Genomic DNA, 22,339 nt, shown 5'->3' on the forward strand with positions numbered 1-22,339 from the left:
AAGCTCATGTTTCAAATGTGGAGAGGCAACAACTTTTCATTATTTTCACCTCTACTAATTATATGCATTTTTATAATGTATGTGTTTATGTTGTCCTATAAATATACAGAGACATATAGCAAGATATAGGGAGATACATACGTGTAAAGTGGATATGTACAAGTTTATAAGTAAATGAGATGTTTTTCCAATTAATAATTCTAAGAACTGAATGGAAAAGAAAATCGTAAAGTTTAGATAAGTCCCACTGTGATTTGTACTCAGATCCCGGTTTTCAGAGTCTAGAGTGCTAAGCATGATACCATCAAACCACCTGTACCAGGTTGAGCTTTTCATTTTGAGAGAAGAGATTGCATTCACGGGGGAATCTTATATTTTATTGCAAAATCTAATCTCACATAAAAAGTACTGTTCAACAGAGTGATAGCGTTACTTGAGTCCTCTGGGCAACATCCTTCCCTAACATAGTTCAATATGCAAAAGTTGAACAGAATAGAAAAGTAATAACATTCTGTTGGTCTTTGACTGTAGAACATTAAAAACTTTGAAATGTTCACATTGCTGCAGCAATTTGCTCCCTTGTCACATGGGAGGTTCCATGGTGTAATGGTTAGCACTTTGGACTTTGAATCCAAGGATCCGAGTTCAAATCTCGGTGGGACCACTTTCATGACTGTTGATCACATCTTTTTCTGTCAAGTGTATTCATAAATATCACAAATCTAACACGGGTAGAGTGAAACATTAATTTATTGATTGTATTCTGAAAGTCTATTCGATGTGAGCAAATGATAGAACTTTTAGAAAACATGGAAATTAAATGGCCCAAAATAATGAGACATTTTGCGAGCTGACTCTGTTTTCTCAAACTCATCACAGGGGGCTGATGCAAGATATTACTTTCTTAAATATTACTGTTATTGATAAGGGGAAGATGGAACTTTTTAATTGGAAATCCTTCATTAAAACAAAACTTGAGGAATCAAATTGTGTATTATGGGGACAGAAGATATGACGTTTTGAATAACAATCGTGAAATTCAGACACACATATATTTACACTCTGATTTTCTAAAGTAAATCCATAACCATAAGGTAAAATCTTTCGAAAGACATGTCTAAGGTAATAATCTGAATTTCTCTTTCAAAGAAATTCACAATTAAATGCACTGTGTAAGTCAAGCATGTTGTCATATAAGAAATCAGCAAAAATTAACTATCTCATTACTGGTCATATAGATGAGAGAGGAAATGAACCTAACGTTTAAATTGTGGATGGGAAACAACAGTTTTTAGTTTTCAGCTTCAATACATATGTTTATGAATAATTGATTTCTTTATATAGTCTTATCGCTATCTAGACGGATATAGCTATGTATACATAGATGCATACTTATACATTGATAAGTATCAGTATAAAACATTGACGTTATGTTTTTCCAAGACCAAATTCTAAGAAATGGGTGAAATAGTAAATCTCATAATTCAAGCAGGTCCCACCGAGATTTGAACTCGGATCGCTGGACTCAGAGTCCAGAGTGCTAACCAATACACCATGGAACCCTCCCATACATGAGTCATTTTTCCATTGAGACAAAGGAGAGCGCATTAGTGCGGGGGCATTTCTTACATTGATGAAAGGATATCTCTGTTGAATGCTCATAGTGTAAAGAGCTATAATGTGATTTGATTCTGTTCAGATACATTCTCCATAACAGTGTTAAATATGCACACGTTTATCAAGATAGGCATGTTATATCATAATGATCATCTTTGACTGTATCATATTAATACATTTTACATTTCCAAACTAATACACCCATTTCTTTGTCTCTCACATGGGCTGCGCCAAAGAGCAATGATTGGCACTTTGGACTTTGCATGCAAAGGTACCAGTCCAAATCTTGGGGGTACTATTTTATTACTCTTGACCTTTTCCATTTCTGTCATCTTTGTTTATTGATAGCTCAAATCCAACACCAGTAGGTTGAAGGAGACAATTATTGATTCCTTTCAAAACGTCCATCAGCTTGAACAAGTTACAGAAATACAAACATTATAATACGTTTACATCACATTCCTACACAAAATAGTGTGGCATTAAGAAATCCTATCCTGTTTTTCTGAAATGCATTTCAGAGGCCTGATTCCCAGCATCCCTTTTTGAAGCTTTCTGCGCTATTGATAAGGCGAATTTAGCACATTTTGAAAGAGAAGTGTTCTTAAATCAAACCTAGAGAACCACAATGACGGTATCATTCAGATAGTACAAATGTTTTTTGTATATTAGTATGGAAATTGTGAAATAAAACGTTTTTCATGCTGATTTTCAACAGTCGATCTGCAATCGTGAAACATAAGCTTTTGCTTGGAGGCCTCACAGGTACTGATCTAATTTTCTCTTTTAAGATTATTCACAAATCATATGATATGCTTTGTATAAATCAACTATATTGTTAGATCAAAATTGAGTAAAAAGTGAGTATCTCAATTTCATGACATATAGAAGAGTAAGGAGAAGAAGCTCATGTTTCAAATGTGGAGAGGCAACAACTTTTCATTATTTTCACCTCTACTAATTATATGCATTTTTATAATGTATGTGTTTATGTTGTCCTATAAATATACAGAGACATATAGCAAGATATAGGGAGATACATACGTGTAAAGTGGATATGTACAAGTTTATAAGTAAATGAGATGTTTTTCCAATTAATAATTCTAAGAACTGAATGGAAAAGAAAATCGTAAAGTTTAGATAAGTCCCACTGTGATTTGTACTCAGATCCCGGTTTTCAGAGTCTAGAGTGCTAAGCATGATACCATCAAACCACCTGTACCAGGTTGAGCTTTTCATTTTGAGAGAAGAGATTGCATTCACGGGGGAATCTTATATTTTATTGCAAAATCTAATCTCACATAAAAAGTACTGTTCAACAGAGTGATAGCGTTACTTGAGTCCTCTGGGCAACATCCTTCCCTAACATAGTTCAATATGCAAAAGTTGAACAGAATAGAAAAGTAATAACATTCTGTTGGTCTTTGACTGTAGAACATTAAAAACTTTGAAATGTTCACATTGCTGCAGCAATTTGCTCCCTTGTCACATGAGAGGTTCCATGGTGTAATGGTTAGCACTTTGGACTTTGAATCCAAGGATCCGAGTTCAAATCTCGGTGGGACCACTTTCATGACTGTTGATCAAATCTTTTTCTGTCAAGTGTATTCATAAATATCACAAATCTAACACGGGTAGAGTGAAACATTAATTTATTGATTGTATTCTGAAAGTCTATTCGATGTGAGCAAATGATAGAACTTTTAGAAAACATGGAAATTAAATGGCTCAAAATAATGAGACATTTTGCGAGCTGACTCTGTTTTCTCAAACTCATCACAGGGGGCTGATGCAAGATATTACTTTCTTAAATATTACTGTTATTGATAAGGGGAAGATGGAACTTTTTAATTGGAAATCCTTCATTAAAACAAAACTTGAGGAATCAAATTGTGTATTATGGGGACAGAAGATATGACGTTTTGAATAACAATCGTGAAATTCAGACACACATATATTTACACTCTGATTTTCTAAAGTAAATCCATAACCATAAGGTAAAATCTTTCGAAAGACGTGTCAAAGGTAATAATCTGAATTTCTCTTTCAAAGAAATTCACAATTAAATGCACTGTGTAAGTCAAGCATGTTGTCATATAAGAAATCAGCAAAAATTAACTATCTCATTACTGGTCATATAGATGAGAGAGGAAATGAACCTAACGTTTAAATTGTGGATGGGAAACAACAGTTTTTAGTTTTCAGCTTCAATACATATGTTTATGAATAATTGATTTCTTTATATAGTCTTATCGCTATCTAGACGGATATAGCTATGTATACATAGATGCATACTTATACGTTGATAAGTATCAGTATAAAACATTGACGTTATGTTTTTCCAAGACCAAATTCTAAGAAATGGGTGAAATAGTAAATCTCATAATTCAAGCAGGTCCCACCGAGATTTGAACTCGGATCGCTGGATTCAGAGTCGAGAGTGCTAACCATTACACCATGGAACCCTCCCATACATGAGTCATTTTTCCATTGAGACAAAAGAGAGCGCATTAGTGCGGGGGCATTTCTTACATTGATGAAACGATATCTCTGTTGAATGCTCATAGTGTAAAGAGCTATAATGTGATTTGATTCTGTTCAGATACATTCTCCATAACAGTGTTAAGTATGCAAACGTTTATCAGGATAGGCAAGTTATATCATAATCATCATCTTTGACTGTAACATATTAAAACATTTTACATTTCCAAACTAATACACCCATTTCTTTGTCTCTCACATGGGCTGCGCCAAAGAGCAATGATTGGCACGTTAAACTTTGCATGCAAAGGTACCAGTCCAAATCTTGGGGGTACTATTTTATTACTCTTGACCTTTTCCATTTCTGTCATCTTTGTTTATTGATAGCTCAAATCCAACACCAGTAGGTTGAAAGAGACAATTATTGATTCCTTTCAAAACGTCCATCAGCTTGAACAAGTTACAGAAATACAAACATTATAATACGTTTACATCACATTCCTACACAAAATAGTGTGGCATTAAGAAATCCTATCCTGTTTTTCTGAAATGCATTTCAGAGGCCTGATTCCCAGCATCCCTTTTTGAAGCTTTCTGCGCTATTGATAAGGCGAATTTAGCACATTTTGAAAGAGAAGTGTTCTTAAATCAAACCTAGAGAACCACAATGACGGTATCATTCAGATAGTACAAATGTTTTTTGTATATTAGTATGGAAATTGTGAAATAAAACGTTTTTCATGCTGATTTTCAACAGTCGATCTGCAATCGTGAAACATAAGCTTTTGCTTGGAGGCCTCACAGGTACTGATCTAATTTTCTCTTTTAAGATTATTCACAAATCATATGATATGCTTTGTATAAATCAACTATATTGTTAGATCAAAATTGAGTAAAAAGTGAGTATCTCAATTTCATGACATATAGAAGAGTAAGGAGAAGAAGCTCATGTTTCAAATGTGGAGAGGCAACAACTTTTCATTATTTTCACCTCTACTAATTATATGCATTTTTATAATGTATGTGTTTATGTTGTCCTATAAATATACAGAGACATATAGCAAGATATAGGGAGATACATACGTGTAAAGTGGATATGTACAAGTTTATAAGTAAATGAGATGTTTTTCCAATTAATAATTCTAAGAACTGAATGGAAAAGAAAATCGTAAAGTTTAGATAAGTCCCACTGTGATTTGTACTCAGATCCCGGTTTTCAGAGTCTAGAGTGCTAAGCATGATACCATCAACCCACCTGTACCAGGTTGAGCTTTTCATTTGAAGAGAAGAGATTGCATTCACGGGGGAATCTTACCTTTTATTGCAAAATCGTATCTCACATAAAAAGTACTGTTCAACAAGGTGATAGCGTTACTTGAGTCCTCTGGGCAACATCCTTCCCTAACATAGTTCAAAATGCAAAAGTTGAACAGAATAGAAAAGTAATAACATTCTGTTGGTCTTTGACTGTAGAACATTAAAAACTTTGAAATGTTCACATTGCTGCAGCAATTTGCTCCCTTGTTACATGGGAGGTTCCATGGTGTAATGGTTAGCACTTTGGACTTTGAATCCAAGGATCCGAGTTCAAATCTTGGTGGGACCACTTTCATGACTGTTGATCAAATCTTTTTCTGTCAAGTGTATTCATAAATATCACAAATCTAACACGGGTAGAGTGAAACATTAATTTATTGATTGTATTCTGAAAGTCTATTCGAAGTGAGCAAATGATAGAACTTTTAGAAAACATGGAAATTAAATGGCTCAAAATAATGAGACATTTTGCGAGCTGACTCTGTTTTCTCAAACTCATCACAGGGGGCTGATGCAAGATATTACTTTCTTAAATCTTACTGTTATTGATAAGGGGAAGAATGAACTTTTTAATTGGAAATCCTTCATTAAAACAAAACTTGAGGAATCAAATTGTGTATTATGGGGACAGAAGATATGACGTTTTGAATAACAATCATGAAATTCAGACACACATATATTTACACTCTGATTTTCTAAAGTAAATCCATAACCATAAAGTAAAATCTTTCGAAAGATGTGTCAAAGGTAATAATCTGAATTTTTCTTTCAAAGAAATTCACAATTAAATGCACTGTGTAAGTCAAGCATGTTGTCATATAAGAAATCAGCAAAAATTAACTATCTCATTACTGGTCATATAGATGAGAGAGGAAATGAACCTAACGTTTAAATTGTGGATGGGAAACAACAGTTTTTAGTTTTCAGCTTCAATACATATGTTTATGAATAATTGATTTCTTTATATAGTCTTATCGCTATCTAGACGGATATAGCTATGTATACATAGATGCATACTTATACGTTGATAAATATCAGTATAAAACATTGACGTTATGTTTTTCCAAGTCCAAATTCTAAGAAATGGGTGAAATAGTAAATCTCATAATTCAAGTAGGTCCCACCGAGATTTGAACTCGGATCGCTGGATTCAGAGTCCAGGATGCTAACCATTAGACCATGGAACCCTCCCATACATGAGTCATTTTTCCATTGAGACAAAGGAGAGCGCATTAGTGCGGGGGCATTTCTTACATTGATGAAAGGATATCTCTGTTGAATGCTCATAGTGTAAAGAGCTATAATGTGATTTGATTCTGTTCAGATACATTCTCCATAACAGTGTTAAATATGCACACGTTTATCAAGATAGGGATGTTATATCATAATGATCATCTTTGACTGTATCATATTAAAACATTTTACATTTCCAAACTAATACACCCATTTCTTTGTCTCTCACATGGGCTGCGCAAAAGAGCAATGATTGGCACTTTGGACTTTGCATGCAAAGGTACCAGTCCAAATCTTGGGGGTACTATTTTATTACTCTTGACCTTTTCCATTTCTGTCATCTTTGTTTATTGATAGCTCAAATCCAACACCAGTAGGTTGAAAGAGACAATTATTGATTCCTTTCAAAACGTCCATCAGCTTGAACAAGTTACAGAAATACAAACATTATAATACGTTTACATCACATTCCTACACAAAATAGTGTGGCATTAAGAAATCCTATCCTGTTTTTCTGAAATGCATTTCAGAGGCCTGATTCCCAGCATCCCTTTTTGAAGCTTTCTGCGCTATTGATAAGGCGAATTTAGCACATTTTGAAAGAGAAGTGTTCTTAAATCAAACCTAGAGAACCACAATTACGGTATCATTCAGATAGTACAAATGTTTTTTGTATATTAGTATGGAAATTGTGAAATAAAACGTTTTTCATGCTGATTTTCAACAGTCAATCTGCTATCGTGAAACATAAGCTTTTGCTTGGAGGCCTCACAGGTACTGATCTAATTTTCTCTTTTAAGATTATTCACAAATCATATGATATGCTTTGTATAAATCAACTATATTGTTAGATCAAAATTGAGTAAAAAGTGAGTATCTCAATTTCATGACATATAGAAGAGTAAGGAGAAGAAGCTCATGTTTCAAATGTGGAGAGGCAACAACTTTTCATTATTTTCACCTCCACTAATTATATGCATTTTTATAATGTATGTGTTTATGTTGTCCTATTAATATACAGAGACATATAGCAAGATATAGGGAGATACATACGTGTAAAGTGGATATGTACAAGTTTATAAGTAAATGAGATGTTTTTCCAATTAATAATTCTAAGAACTGAATGGAAAAGAAAATCATAAAGTTTAGATAAGTCCCCCTGTGATTTGTACTCAGATCCCGGTTTTCAGAGTCTAGAGTGCTAAGCATGATACCATCAACCCACCTGTACCAGGTTGAGCTTTTCATTTTGAGAGAAGAGATTGCATTCACGGGGGAATCTTATCTTTTATTGCAAAATCGTATCTCACATAAAAAGTACTGTTCAACAAGGTGATAGCGTTACTTGAGTCCTCTGGGCAACATCCTTCCCTAACATAGTTCAATATGCAAAAGTTGAACAGAATAGAAAAGTAATAACATTCTGTTGGTCTTTGACTGTAGAACATTAAAAACTTTGAAATGTTCACATTGCTGCAGCAATTTGCTCCCTTGTTACATGGGAGGTTCCATGGTGTAATGGTTAGCACTTTGGACTTTGAATCCAAGGATCCGAGTTCAAATCTCGGAGGGACCACTTTCATAACTGTTGATCAAATCTTTTTCTGTCAAGTGTATTCATAAATATCACAAATCTAACACGGATAGAGTGAAACATTAATTTATTGATTGTATTCTGAAAGTCTATTCGAAGTGAGCAAATGATAGAACTTTTAGAAAACATGGAAATTAAATGGCTCAAAATAATGAGACATTTTGCGAGCTGACTCTGTTTTCTCAAACTCATCACAGGGGGCTGATGCAAGATATTACTTTCTTAAATCTTACTGTTATTGATAAGGGGAAGAATGAACTTTTTAATTGGAAATCCTTCATTAAAACAAAACTTGAGGAATCAAATTGTGTATTATGGGGACAGAAGATATGACGTTTTGAATAACAATCATGAAATTCAGACACACATATATTTACACTCTGATTTTCTAAAGTAAATCCATAACCATAAAGTAAAATCTTTCGAAAGACGTGTCAAAGGTAATAATCTGAATTTCTCTTTCAAAGAAATTCACAATTAAATGCACTGTGTAAGTCAAGCATGTTGTCATATAAGAAATCAGCAAAAATTAACTATCTCATTACTGGTCATATAGATGAGAGAGGAAATGAACCTAACGTTTAAATTGTGGATGGGAAACAACAGTTTTTAGTTTTCAGCTTCAATACATATGTTTATGAATAATTGATTTCTTTATATAGTCTTATCGCTATCTAGACGGATATAGCTATGTATACATAGATGCATACTTATACGTTGATAAATATCAGTATAAAACATTGACGTTATGTTTTTCCAAGTCCAAATTCTAAGAAATGGGTGAAATAGTAAATCTCATAATTCAAGTAGGTCCCACCGAGATTTGAACTCGGATCGCTGGATTCAGAGTCCAGGATGCTAACCATTAGACCATGGAACCCTCCCATACATGAGTCATTTTTCCATTGAGACAAAAGAGAGCGCATTAGTGCGGGGGCATTTCTTACATTGATGAAAGGATATCTCTGTTGAATGCTCATAGTGTAAAGAGCTATAATGTGATTTGATTCTGTTCAGATACATTCTCCATAACAGTGTTAAATATGCACACGTTTATCAAGATAGGCAAGTTATATCATAATGATCATCTTTGACTGTATCATAATAAAACATTTTACATTTCCAAACTAATACACCCATTTCTTTGTCTCTCACATGGGCTGCGCCAAAGAGCAATGATTGGCATTTTGGACTTTGCATGCAAAGGTACCAGTCCAAATCTTGGGGGTACTATTTTATTACTCTTGACCTTTTCCATTTCTGTCATCTTTGTTTATTGATAGCTCAAATCCAACACCAGTAGTTTGAAAGAGACAATTATTGATTCCTTTCAAAACGTCCATCAGCTTGAACAAGTTACAGAAATACAAACATTATAATACGTTTACATCACATTCCTACACAAAATAGTGTGGCATTAAGAAATCCTATCCTGTTTTTCTGAAATGCATTTCAGAGGCCTGATTCCCAGCATCCCTTTTTGAAGCTTTCTGCGCTATTGATAAGGCGAATTTAGCACATTTTGAAAGAGAAGTGTTCTTAAATCAAACCTAGAGAACCACAATGACGGTATCATTCAGATAGTACAAATGTTTTTTGTATATTAGTATGGAAATTGTGAAATAAAACGTTTTTCATGCTGATTTTCAACAGTCGATCTGCAATCGTGAAACATAAGCTTTTGCTTGGAGGCCTCACAGGTACTGATCTAATTTTCTCTTTTAAGATTATTCACAAATCATATGATATGCTTTGTATAAATCATCTATATTGTTAGATTAAAATTGAGTAAAAAGTGAGTATCTCAATTTCATGACATATAGAAGAGTAAGGAGAAGAAGCTCATGTTTCAAATGTGGAGAGGCAACAACTTTTCATTATTTTCACCTCCACTAATTATATGCATTTTTATAATGTATGTGTTTATGTTGTCCTATAAATATACAGAGACATATAGCAAGATATAGGGAGATACATACGTGTAAAGTGGATATGTACAAGTTTATAAGTAAATGAGATGTTTTTCCAATTAATAATTCTAAGAACTGAATGGAAAAGAAAATCGTAAAGTTTAGATAAGTCCCACTGTGATTTGTACTCAGATCCCGGTTTTCAGAGTCTAGAGTGCTAAGCATGATACCATCAACCCACCTGTACCAGGTTGAGCTTTTCATTTTGAGAGAAGAGATTGCATTCACGGGGGAATCTTATCTTTTATTGCAAAATCGTATCTCACATAAAAAGTACTGTTCAACAAGGTGATAGCGTTACTTGAGTCCTCTGGGCAACATCCTTCCCTAACATAGTTCAATATGCAAAAGTTGAACAGAATAGAAAAGTAATAACATTCTGTTGGTCTTTGACTGTAGAACATTAAAAACTTTGAAATGTTCACATTGCTGCAGCAATTTGCTCCCTTGTTACATGGGAGGTTCCATGGTGTAATGGTTAGCACTTTGGACTTTGAATCCAAGGATCCGAGTTCAAATCTCGGTGGGACCACTTTCATGACTGTTGATCAAATCTTTTTCTGTCAAGTGTATTCATAAATATCACAAATCTAACACGGATAGAGTGAAACATTAATTTATTGATTGTATTCTGAAAGTCTATTCGAAGTGAGCAAATGATAGAACTTTTAGAAAACATGGAAATTAAATGGCTCAAAATAATGATACATTTTGCGAGCTGACTCTGTTTTCTCAAAATCATCACAGGGGGCTGATGCAAGATATTACTTTCTTAAATCTTACTGTTATTGATAAGGGGAAGATGGAACTTTTTAATTGGAAATCCTTCATTAAAACAAAACTTGAGGAATCAAATTGTGTATTATGGGGACAGAAGATATGACGTTTTGAATAACAATCGTGAAATTCAGACACACATATATTTACACTCTGATTTTCTAAAGTAAATCCATAACCATAAAGTAAAATCTTTCGAAAGACGTGTCAAAGGTAATAATCTGAATTTCTCTTTCAAAGAAATACACAATTAAATGCATTGAGTAAGTCAAGCATGTTAGCATATAGGAAATCAGCAAAAATTAACTATCTCATTACTGGTCATATAGATGAGAGAGGAAATGAACCTAACGTTTAAATTGTGGATGGGAAACAGGAGTTTTTAGTTTTCAGCTTCAATACATATGTTTATGAATAATTGATTTCTTTATATAGTCTTATCGCTATCTAGACGGATATAGCTATGTATACATAGATGCATACTTATACGTTGATAAATATCAGTATAAAACATTGACGTTATGTTTTTCCAAGACCAAATTCTAAGAAATGGGTGAAATAGTAAATCTCATAATTCAAGTAGGTCCCACCGAGATTTGAACTCGGATCGCTGGATTCAGAGTCCAGGATGCTAACCATTAGACCATGGAACCCTCCCATACATGAGTCATTTTTCCATTGAGACAAAAGAAAACGCATTAGTGCGGGGGCATTTCTTACATTGATGAAAGGATATCTCTGTTGAATGCTCATAGTGTAAAGAGCTATAATGTGATTTGATTCTGTTCAGATACATTCTCCATAACAGTGTTAAATATGCACACGTTTATCAAGATAGGCAAGTTATATCATAATGATCATCTTTGACTGTATCATATTAAAACATTTTACATTTCCAAACTAATACACCCATTTCTTTGTCTCTCACATGGGCTGCGCCAAAGAGCAATGATTGGCACTTTGGACTTTGCATGCAAAGGTACCAGTCCAAATCTTGGGGGTACTATTTTATTACTCTTGACCTTTTCCATTTCTGTCATCTTTGTTTATTGATAGCTCAAATCCAACACCAGTAGGTTGAAAGAGACAATTATTGATTCCTTTCAAAACGTCCATCAGCTTGAACAAGTTACAGAAATACAAACATTATAATACGTTTACATCACATTCCTACACAAAATAGTGTGGCATTAAGAAATCCTATCCTGTTTTTCTGAAATGCATTTCAGAGGCCTGATTCCCAGCATCCCTTTTTGAAGCTTTCTGCGCTATTGATAAGGCGAATTTAGCACTTTTTGAAAGAGAAGTGTTCTTAAATCAAACCTAGAGAACCACAATGACGGTATCATTCAGATAGTACAAATGTTTTTTGTATATTAGTATGGAAATTGTGAAATAAAATGTTTTTCATGCTGATTTTCAACAGTCGATCTGCAATCGTGAAACATAAGCTTTTGCTTGGAGGCCTCACAGGTACTGATCTAATTTTCTCTTTTAAGATTATTCACAAATCATATGATATGCTTTGTATAAATCAACTATATTGTTAGATCAAAATTGAGTAAAAAGTGACTATCTCAATTTCATGACATATAGAAGAGTAAGGAGAAGAAGCTCATGTTTCAAATGTGGAGAGGCAACAACTTTTCATTATTTTCACCTCTACTAATGATATGCATTTTTATAATGTATGTGTTTATGTTGTCCTATAAATATACAGAGACATATAGCAAGATATAGGGAGATACATACGTGTAAAGTGGATATGTACAAGTTTATAAGTAAATGAGATGTTTTTCCAATTAATAATTCTAAGAACTGAATGGAAAAGAAAATCGTAAAGTTTAGATAAGTCCCACTGTGATTTGTACTCAGATCCCGGTTTTCAGAGTCTAGAGTGCTAAGCATGATACCATCAACCCACCTGTACCAGGTTGAGCTTTTCATTTTGAGAGAAGAGATTGCATTCACGGGGGAATCTTATCTTTTATTGCAAAATCGTATCTCACATAAAAAGTACTGTTCAACAGAGTGATAGCGTTACTTGAGTCCTCTGGGCAACATCCTTCCCTAACATAGTTCAATATGCAAAAGTTGAACAGAATAGAAAAGTAATAACATTCTGTTGGTTTTTGACTGTAGAACATTAAAAACTTTGAAATGTTCACATTGCTGCAGCAATTTGCTCCCTTGTCACATGGGAGGTTCCATGGTGTAATGGTTAGCACTTTGGACTTTGAATCCAAGGATCCGAGTTCAAATCTCGGTGGGACCACTTTCATGACTGTTGATCAAATCTTTTTCTGTCAAGTGTATTCATAAATATCACAAATCTAACACGGGTAGAGTGAAACATTAATTTATTGATTGTATTCTGAAAGTCTATTCGAAGTGAGCAAATGATAGAACTTTTAGAAAACATGGAAATTAAATGGCTCAAAATAATGAGACATTTTGCGAGCTGACTCTGTTTTCTCAAATTCATCACAGGGGGATGATGCAAGATATTACTTTCTTAAATCTTACTGTTATTGATAAGGGGAAGATGGAACTTTTTAATTGGAAATCCTTCATTAAAACAAAACTTGAGGAATCAAATTGTGTATTATGGGGACAGAAGATATGACGTTTTGAATAACAATCATGAAATTCAGACACACATATATTTACACTCTGATTTTCTAAAGTAAATCCATAACCATAAAGTAAAATCTTTCGAAAGACGTGTCAAAGGTAATAATCTGAATTTCTCTTTCAAAGAAATTCACAATTAAATGCACTGTGTAAGTCAAGCATGTTGTCATATAAGAAATCAGCAAAAATGAACTATCTCATTACTGGTCATATAGATGAGAGAGGAAATGAACCTAACGTTTAAATTGTGGATGGGAAACAAGAGTTTTTAGTTTTCAGCTTCAATACATATGTTTATGAATAATTGATTTCTTTATATAGTCTTATCGCTATCTAGACGGATATAGCTATGTATACATAGATGCATACTTATACGTTGATAAATATCAGTATAAAACATTGACGTTATGTTTTTCCAAGACCAAATTCTAAGAAATGGGTGAAATAGTAAATCTCATAATTCAAGTAGGTCCCACCGAGATTTGAACTCGGATCGCTGGATTCAGAGTCCAGGATGCTAACCATTAGACCATGGAACACTCCCATACATGAGTCATTTTTCCATTGAGACAAAAGAGAGCGCATTAGAGCGGGGGCATTTCTTACATTGATGAAAGGATATCTCTGTTGAATGCTCATAGTGTAAAGAGCTATAATGTGATTTGATTCTGTTCAGATACATTCTCCATAACAGTGTTAAATATGCACACGTTTATCAAGATAGGCAAGTTATATCATAATGATCATCTTTGACTGTATCATATTAAAACATTTTACATTTCCAAACTAATACACCCATTTCTTTGTCTCTCACATGGGCTGCACCAAAGAGCAATGATTGGCACTTTGGACTTTGCATGCAAAGGTACCAGTCCAAATCTTGGGGGTACTATTTTATTACTCTTGACCTTTTCCATTTCTGTCATCTTTGTTATTGATAGCTCAAATCCAACACCAGTAGGTTGAAAGAGACAAATATTGATTCCTTCAAAAAAGTCCATCAGCTTGAACAAGTTACAGATATACAAACGTTATAATACTTTTACATCACATTCCTACACGAAATAGTGTGACATTAAGAAATCCTATCCTGTTTTTCTGAAAAACATTTCAGAGGGCTGATTCCCAGCATCCCTTTTTGAAGCTTTCTGCGCTATTGATAAGGCGAATATAGCCCATTTTAAAAGAGAAGTGTTCTTAAATCAAACCTAGAGAACCACAATGACGGTATCATTCAGATAGTACAAATGTTTTTTGTATATTAGTATGGAAATTGTGAAATAAAACGTTTTTCATGCTGATTTTCAACAGTCGATCTGCAATCGTGAAACATAAGCTTTTGCTTGGAGGCCTCACAGGTACTGATCTAATTTTCTCTTTTAAGATTATTCACAAATCATATGATATGCTTTGTATAAATCAACTATATTGTTAGATCAAAATTGAGTAAAAAGTGACTATCTCAATTTCATGACATATAGAAGAGTAAGGAGAAGAAGCTCATGTTTCAAATGTGGAGAGGCAACAACTTTTCATTATTTTCACCTCTACTAATTATATGCATTTTTATAATGTATGTGTTTATGTTGTCCTATAAATATACAGAGACATATAGCAAGATATAGGGAGATACATACGTGTAAAGTGGATATGTACAAGTTTATAAGTAAATGAGATGTTTTTCCAATTAATATTTCTAAGAACTGAATGGAAAAGAAAATCGTAAAGTTTAGATAATTCCCACTGTGATTTGTACTCAGATCCCGGTTTTCAGAGTCTAGAGTGCTAAGCATGATACCATCAACCCACCTGTACCAGGTTGAGCTTTTCATTTTGAGAGAAGAGATTGCATTCACGGGGGAATCTTATCTTTTATTGCAAAATCGTATCTCACATAAAAAGTACTGTTCAACAGAGTGATAGCGTTACTTGAGTCCTCTGGGCAAAATCCTTCCCTAACATAGTTCAATATGCAAAAGTTGAACAGAATAGAAAAGTGTTAGAAAGAAGAAGGTTCCAGAGACCCAAGCAGATTAACAGGTCCGTTTATTAATCATCCACTCTCCTCACTGGAGAGCTTCACAACATTCCATGGCAAGCTCCAGGGCCGGCCATACCAACAGGGTCAACAGGGAAGGGGTGGTGGGACGTACCAATAGGGGAATAAATTACAACACATCTCCCTTCCATAGGGTGACCCCGAATAACTGGGCTCACTGAAGTGGGTAGCATATCATGTGAATATAGAAGGAACAAAAGAGAAATGATAACAATTATACACATTTACAAATCTTGTCAAAACTCCACCATTGACCATTCTCAAGTTGAACCACGTTCTTGAGAACCTTGGCAATTTTGCATGGCATGTAGTATTTACTTTGGGTGACTCCCACTTTGGTATTCTTCCTGACTTGTACCCTGTCACCTACTTCCCACTTGGGATCCTTCACCCCATGCTTAGTATCATACCACAGCTTGTACTTGTCTTGGTGGAGTCGAACCTTCTCTGCCCTAGCTTCCTGATCCACTACTCTGGGCTCTCCCCCACTCATCCAACTGGGATTAAACTTGGTGCTTGGTTCACGACCCCGTAGAGCCACAAAGGGTGAGATGCCTGTGACATTATTGGGAGAGGTGTGGTAGGCCCACAGACACTTCCTAATAGACTCTTTGACATCATGCCCATTGGTTGTAGCTAATTGGATGTGTTCCTTGATGATTCTGTTTGCTCGCTCCACCAGCCCATTGGCCTTAGGGCAGTATAGAGCGGTGGTTTCATGTTTAATGTTCAAACCTTTGAGAAATGTACGCATTTCGTCAGAGCAAAACTGAACTCCATTATCTGTGACCAACGACGCTGGTATGCCTTCCTCAACAAATACTCCATTTAAGAACTCAATCACTGTCTTCGTGGTGACAGAGTGGACAAACTTTTGCTTAATCCAATGGGCCGTGTAATCAATTAAAACCAGCATAAATGTCCTCTTTTCTCCTAATTCGAACATGGGGCCGATAATGTCCATAGCCAGCTTGCTCCATGGTTTACTTGGTACTTCTACTGGTGATAATGGAGCTTTTTGAATTGTCTTAGTTTTGTCGCTTTTTGCACATGCCCCACAATCCTTAACAGCTAGTTTGGTAGTGGCATCCATCCTGGGAAACCAGTAGCTGGACCTGACTCTAGCTTTAGTAAGGCTACGCCCTAGATGGCCTTCATGCGCCAATTCGATAATCTTCTTTCTGAGGCCCTTGGGTGGAACCACTCTCTGGTTGCGATAGATTCTTCCATTGATGAGGCTTAGTTCATTCCTCACTTCCCAATACTCCTCTACGATAGGTTCAAGTTCACTCTTCCTTGCTCGGCCATCCTTTCTCCATGTATTCCTTCAGGGCATTTGTTTCCTTGTCTTCTTTAGTCTCCGTTTCCCACTCTTCTTCTGTGATGGCAGGCGTCTCCATCATAAGTACCGGACTGTCAAGAGATTCTTCTTTCTCTCCCACTTCCGGTAATGGAGATCTTGAAAGGAAATCAGCAATTATATTCTCTTTCCCTGGCACATACTCCACATTGAAATTGTAGTGTTCCAGGCCCAAAATCCATCTGCTGATGCGAGGAGTACAATTCTCTAGTCCTTTCACAGAAAATATGAAAGTGAGGGGTTTATGATCTGTCCGGATCGTGAACCTTAAACCCCACAAGAAAAATTTGAAATGTCTTACAGCCCAGAAACAGGCTAAGGCCTCCCTTTCAATTACGGAGTAGTTCTTTTCTGGGTTGGTGAGACTCCTGGAAGCAAACGCGATGACTTTCTCCTCTTTACCATCCTTTTGTATTAGGGTTGCTCCTAGGCCTTTGTTTGAAGCATCGGTTGCTAGAATGGTCTTCTTTGAGGCATCAAAAGTTCCTAATGCTGAAGAGGTTAATAAATCCTCTTTCAAGGACTTTACCACAGCATCATGCTCCTTGTTCCATAGGAAATCCCTGTCCTTCTTCATCAACTCCCTCATAGGCTCACATTTTGCCGAAAAATTGTCCACATACTTTGACATATATTCTAAAAGCCCTAAGAAGGATTTCAGTTCTTCCTTGTTTTTGGGGCTGGGTGCTTCCTTCACCGCGCGGATCAAACTGCTTTTCGGCCTGAACCCTTCTTCTGTAATCTTGTGGCCTAAATACTCCACCTCCTTCACTTTTATTTTACATTTTTCCTTTTTTAGAGTCAGGCCTGCCTCCATAAGTCTGCTGAACACCTGTCTCACGACTCCATCATGTTCTTCCTCAGTCTGGCCGTAAACTAAGATGTCATCCTGGAAACACATGGTGTTCCCCACTCCTTCTAGTATTTTCTGCATAGCCTTTTGAAAAATAGCTGCTGCAGACGCCAGGCCGAATGGCATCCATTTGAACATAAACGCCCCTATATGTGTAATGAACGCCGTGAGGGGCCTGGATTCTGGATGGAGTTCTATTTGGTGGTATGCCATGGACAGGTCGATCACGCTGAAATACTTAGCTGGACCCATGGTACTCAGCATTTCATTGATTATGGGCAAAGGATGTCTTTCCACCCATATACTGTCATTTAGGCTGCGCAAATCCACACAGAGACGAATACCTTCTCCATTGGCTTTGGCCGCGATGACAATAGGAGCCAACCACTCTGTGCAGGATACTGGTTGTATTATCTCTAACTCACACAGTTTACGCAATTCCTCTTCTAGAGGAGCCTTCAACTTGAGGGGTACCGGGCGAAGTTTATGTACAACTGGTTTCGCATTATGCTTCAATTTAATTCTATGCTGGAACATGTGCAAGCACCCAAGCCCATCTCTAAATAATTGCCCAAATTCCTCACAAATGTTTCCACCTCCCTGATACTTGTCAGTTAGTAACACCTGTTCTGCACTATTAGGATCTAGGATGATCCCCAGCTCCTTTTGGTGAACCCAACCCAGTAAATTGGATCCTAATTCTACTACGTACACTGGACCAAAAGTTTCTCTGTCTTTAAAACGTAGTTGAACATTTTTCATGCCCACTAAAGGTATTTTCCCCTTGTTATATCCTGTGGGAGAAATATCAGGCATTTTTAATTGTTTGACATTGCAATTTTCCATGCAGACAAAATCATCTCTGTTAAGTAACGTATAAGGTGAGCAGGAATCTGCATACATTTCTACACATTGGCCATCAAGGAAAACATCACATTTTGGATAGATAGCATTTACAGTTCCTTCTATATCTTTTACCTGTAAAATAATTTTCTCTACTCTTTGTCCTATGCACTTAACTTCCCTGGCAGTATTTTTCTCTGTACTCTTGCTCTCACTTCTAGAATATTGTTCACCATCCCTACATACTCTTGCAAAATGCCCTCTCCTATTACATTTTTTGCATGTGACATACCTAGCTGGGCATTGATAAAAAGTAGCAAAATGATTATTACTTACACACCTGTAGCATTTAGGTCCCTTCTCTTTCATTTCTCCTCTGAAGCTGAGATTATCCTTAGATCTTATCTTACATATTTCGCTGGCCTCTTCTTCATCTTTTATAGAAGCTACCTCCTCCACATTTATTTTCATCTCCTTAATACATCTGGCAGTGTGTTCAACAGATTTAGCTACTTCAATGGCTTCTTTTAACCCAGGGTTCTTCGCTAATAACTTTTCCTGGATGCGGGGGATATTAGTACATCTTACGAGTTGGTCTCTAATGAGGGACTCTGTCAAACTGCCAAACTCACATAACTGCGTTAAACCCCACAAGGCAGCAATGTAATTCTGTACAGACTCTTGCTTCCCCTGAATCCTTTTGAAAAACTTATGGCGTTCCAACACCACATTTACTTTATCTCCAAAATGTTCCTCTAGTTTCACCATAGTTTGCTCAAACTCATCCACCCCTGTTTCCTCCTGTCCTTCCTGTTCTAGCCTCGGTAAAGACTCATACACCTTGCGCCCATGCCTACCCAAATTGTGTAATAAAATATCTTTTTTCCTTTCAGGCTTGTATTTTTCTCCACCTACAGCTATTAAGTAAGACTCAAAAAGTTTCACCCACTCTTTCCAGCTTATTTCCGGCTCACCTAAATCATTAAGAAAAGACGGGGGTTGATTCATGCTTGCTGCTGCCATATTAAATTCTATGCAGTTGACACCCTGAGAAAAGCTGTACAATATGCTTAATTGTATATAAAAGTAGGAAAACTACTTTGGAGAAAGATGTACATGTGCTAATTGTATATATAAAAGCAGGGTAACTACACTATGCAATGTCCACGGAACGATGTCTGAATAAAAATATGCTTCAACTATAATAAGGATAAACGAACATGTTAGAATATGAGGACCTTAAGAAAAATAAATCGATACACAACCGGGTACAGTAGATGGCACTGCTGTCTTTTGAATGGAAGGAACCCACAAGGTTGGAGCAGGAAGCAGGCAGCAGCTGAGGTAACAAACAGTTAAGTTCCTCAGAAGAAAGACCGGCGCTTTGCTGCTGGCGCGCCGGGAACTTCCCCGCTATCAGTTACCAGGAAGTCCGGGCGCTGACAGAACTTCTCAGCTCCACAGCACTTCCACACCGATGGCTCTGGGAAGCAGATACTTAAATCTTGGGGAACTCCTGGATAATGACACAGCGTGAGACTGTGACAAAACGAGTGGCCCTTCACAGCTCACACGCACCTCGGTCGCTCTTCCCTCAGGACTGCAGATCGGGAAACGAGTGGCAATCGCAGCTCCACACACACCTCGGCCGCTCTTCACTCAGGATTGCAGATCGGACGACACCTCCAGGACTCCGACAGGCGACCCCACAGGTGATCAGCTCAACTTCAAACGGGCACAGCTTCTCCTCGGGCACGGTAGGTTATTTTCCTTCTACCAATTTGCTCAGACAGTCGAACATCGCCTGATGCTCTCACCAAACACAGCCCATATACAATGGCTAAATTGCAAACGCTCAGGGTCGCACCGGATGCCTGATCTCACCTCCAAAAGATGTGGTAACAGCGGAAGCAGGACATAAGAACACCGCTTTTGAGCACAGCTTACATCCCAAAATCCATGTGCAGACGTTTCCAATGCTGTCCACTATATAATACTACATTGAATTCTTCGCTTCCTCTGTAACCATACTGTATGGAGAGAGCACTCAAAGGGGAGATGATCAATTCCTGCCCCCTGCGCAGGTCAGTCGCCAGTGTTAGAAAGAAGAAGGTTCCAGAGACCCAAGCAGATTAACAGGTCCGTTTATTAATCATCCACTCTCCTCACTGGAGAGCTTCACAACATTCCATGGCAAGCTCCAGGGCCGGCCATACCAACAGGGTCAACAGGGAAGGGGTGGTGGGACGTACCAATAGGGGAATAAATTACAACAAAAAGTAATAACATTCTGTTGGTCTTTGACTGTAGAACATTAAAAACTTTGAAATGTTCACATTGCTGCAGCAATTTGCTCCCTTGTCACATGGGAGGTTCCATGGTGTAATGGTTAGCACTTTGGATTTGAATCCAAGGATCCGAGTTCAAATCTCGGTGGGACCACTTTCATGACTGTTGATCAAATCTTTTTCTGTCAAGTGTATTCATAAATATCACAAATCTAACACGGGTAGAGTGAAACATTAATTTATTGATTGTATTCTGAAAGTCTATTCGATGTGAGCAAATGATAGAACTTTTAGAAAACATGGAAATTAAATGGCTCAAAATAATGAGACATTTTGCGAGCTGACTCTGTTTTCTCAAACTCATCACAGGGGGCTGATGCAAGATATTACTTTCTTAAATCTTACTGTTATTGATAAGGGGAAGATGGAACTTTTTAATTGGACATCCTTCATTAAAAAAAAACTTGAGGAATCAAATTGTGTATTATAAGGACAGAAGATATGACGTTTTGAATAACAATCATGAAATTCAGACACACATATATTTACACTCTGATTTTCTAAAGTAAATCCATAACCATGAAGTAAAATCTTTCGAAAGACGTGTCAAAGGTAATAATCTGAATTTCTCTTTCAAAGAAATTCACAATTAAATGCACTGTGTAAGTCAAGCATGTTGTCATATAAGAAATCAGCAAAAATTAACTATCTCATTACTGGTCATATAGATGAGAGAGGAAATGAACCTAACGTTTAAATTGTGGATGGGAAACAACAGTTTTTAGTTTTCAGCTTCAATACATATGTTTATGAATAATTGATTTCTTTATATAGTCTTATCGCTATCTAGACGGATATAGCAATGTATACATAGATGCATACTTATACGTTGATAAGTATCAGTATAAAACATTGACGTTATGTTTTTCCAAGACCAAATTCTAAGAAATGGGTGAAATAGTAAATTTCATAATTCAAGTAGGTCCCACCGAGATTTGAACTCGGATCGCTGGATTCAGAGTCCAGAGTGCTAACCATTACACCATGGAACCCTCCCATACATGAGTCATTTTTCCATTGAGACAAAAGAGAGCGCATTAGTGCGGGGGCATTTCTTACATTGATGAAAGGATATCTCTGTTGAATGCTCATAGTGTAAAGAGCTATAATGTGATTTGATTCTGTTCAGATACATTCTCCATAACAGTGTTAAATATGCAAACGTTTATCAGGATAGGCAACTTATATCATAATGATCATCTTTGACTGTATCATATTAAAACATTTTACATTTCCAAACTAATACACCCATT

At 36.3% G+C, this 22,339-nt stretch overlaps 9 non-coding genes across 9 annotated transcripts; 6 read left to right on the plus strand and 3 right to left on the minus strand.

Annotated features, from left to right (window-relative positions):
- Window positions 1-592: 592 nt before the first annotated feature.
- Window positions 593-664, plus strand: TRNAQ-UUG (transfer RNA glutamine (anticodon UUG)). The gene has a single exon. It is a non-coding gene; the product is annotated as a tRNA-Gln (tRNA).
- Window positions 665-1,490: 826 nt separating this feature from the next.
- On the minus strand, window positions 1,491-1,562 carry TRNAQ-CUG (transfer RNA glutamine (anticodon CUG)). Its single transcript has one exon. It is a non-coding gene; the product is annotated as a tRNA-Gln (tRNA).
- Window positions 1,563-3,112: 1,550 nt separating this feature from the next.
- On the plus strand, window positions 3,113-3,184 carry TRNAQ-UUG (transfer RNA glutamine (anticodon UUG)). Its single transcript has one exon. It is a non-coding gene; the product is annotated as a tRNA-Gln (tRNA).
- An 826-nt stretch (window positions 3,185-4,010) lies between these two features.
- TRNAQ-CUG (transfer RNA glutamine (anticodon CUG)) lies at window positions 4,011-4,082 on the minus strand. The gene has a single exon. It is a non-coding gene; the product is annotated as a tRNA-Gln (tRNA).
- Window positions 4,083-5,632: 1,550 nt separating this feature from the next.
- On the plus strand, window positions 5,633-5,704 carry TRNAQ-UUG (transfer RNA glutamine (anticodon UUG)). Its single transcript has one exon. It is a non-coding gene; the product is annotated as a tRNA-Gln (tRNA).
- A 2,448-nt stretch (window positions 5,705-8,152) lies between these two features.
- TRNAQ-UUG (transfer RNA glutamine (anticodon UUG)) lies at window positions 8,153-8,224 on the plus strand. Its single transcript has one exon. It is a non-coding gene; the product is annotated as a tRNA-Gln (tRNA).
- Window positions 8,225-10,672: 2,448 nt separating this feature from the next.
- TRNAQ-UUG (transfer RNA glutamine (anticodon UUG)) lies at window positions 10,673-10,744 on the plus strand. Its single transcript has one exon. It is a non-coding gene; the product is annotated as a tRNA-Gln (tRNA).
- Window positions 10,745-13,192: 2,448 nt separating this feature from the next.
- Window positions 13,193-13,264, plus strand: TRNAQ-UUG (transfer RNA glutamine (anticodon UUG)). Its single transcript has one exon. It is a non-coding gene; the product is annotated as a tRNA-Gln (tRNA).
- Window positions 13,265-22,006: 8,742 nt separating this feature from the next.
- Window positions 22,007-22,078, minus strand: TRNAQ-CUG (transfer RNA glutamine (anticodon CUG)). Its single transcript has one exon. It is a non-coding gene; the product is annotated as a tRNA-Gln (tRNA).
- Window positions 22,079-22,339: the final 261 nt, after the last annotated feature.

The sequence above is a fragment of the Lissotriton helveticus genome, chromosome 4_1 (genome assembly GCF_964261635.1).
Source record: "Lissotriton helveticus chromosome 4_1, aLisHel1.1, whole genome shotgun sequence".
Classification (NCBI taxonomy): domain Eukaryota; kingdom Metazoa; phylum Chordata; class Amphibia; order Caudata; family Salamandridae; genus Lissotriton; species Lissotriton helveticus.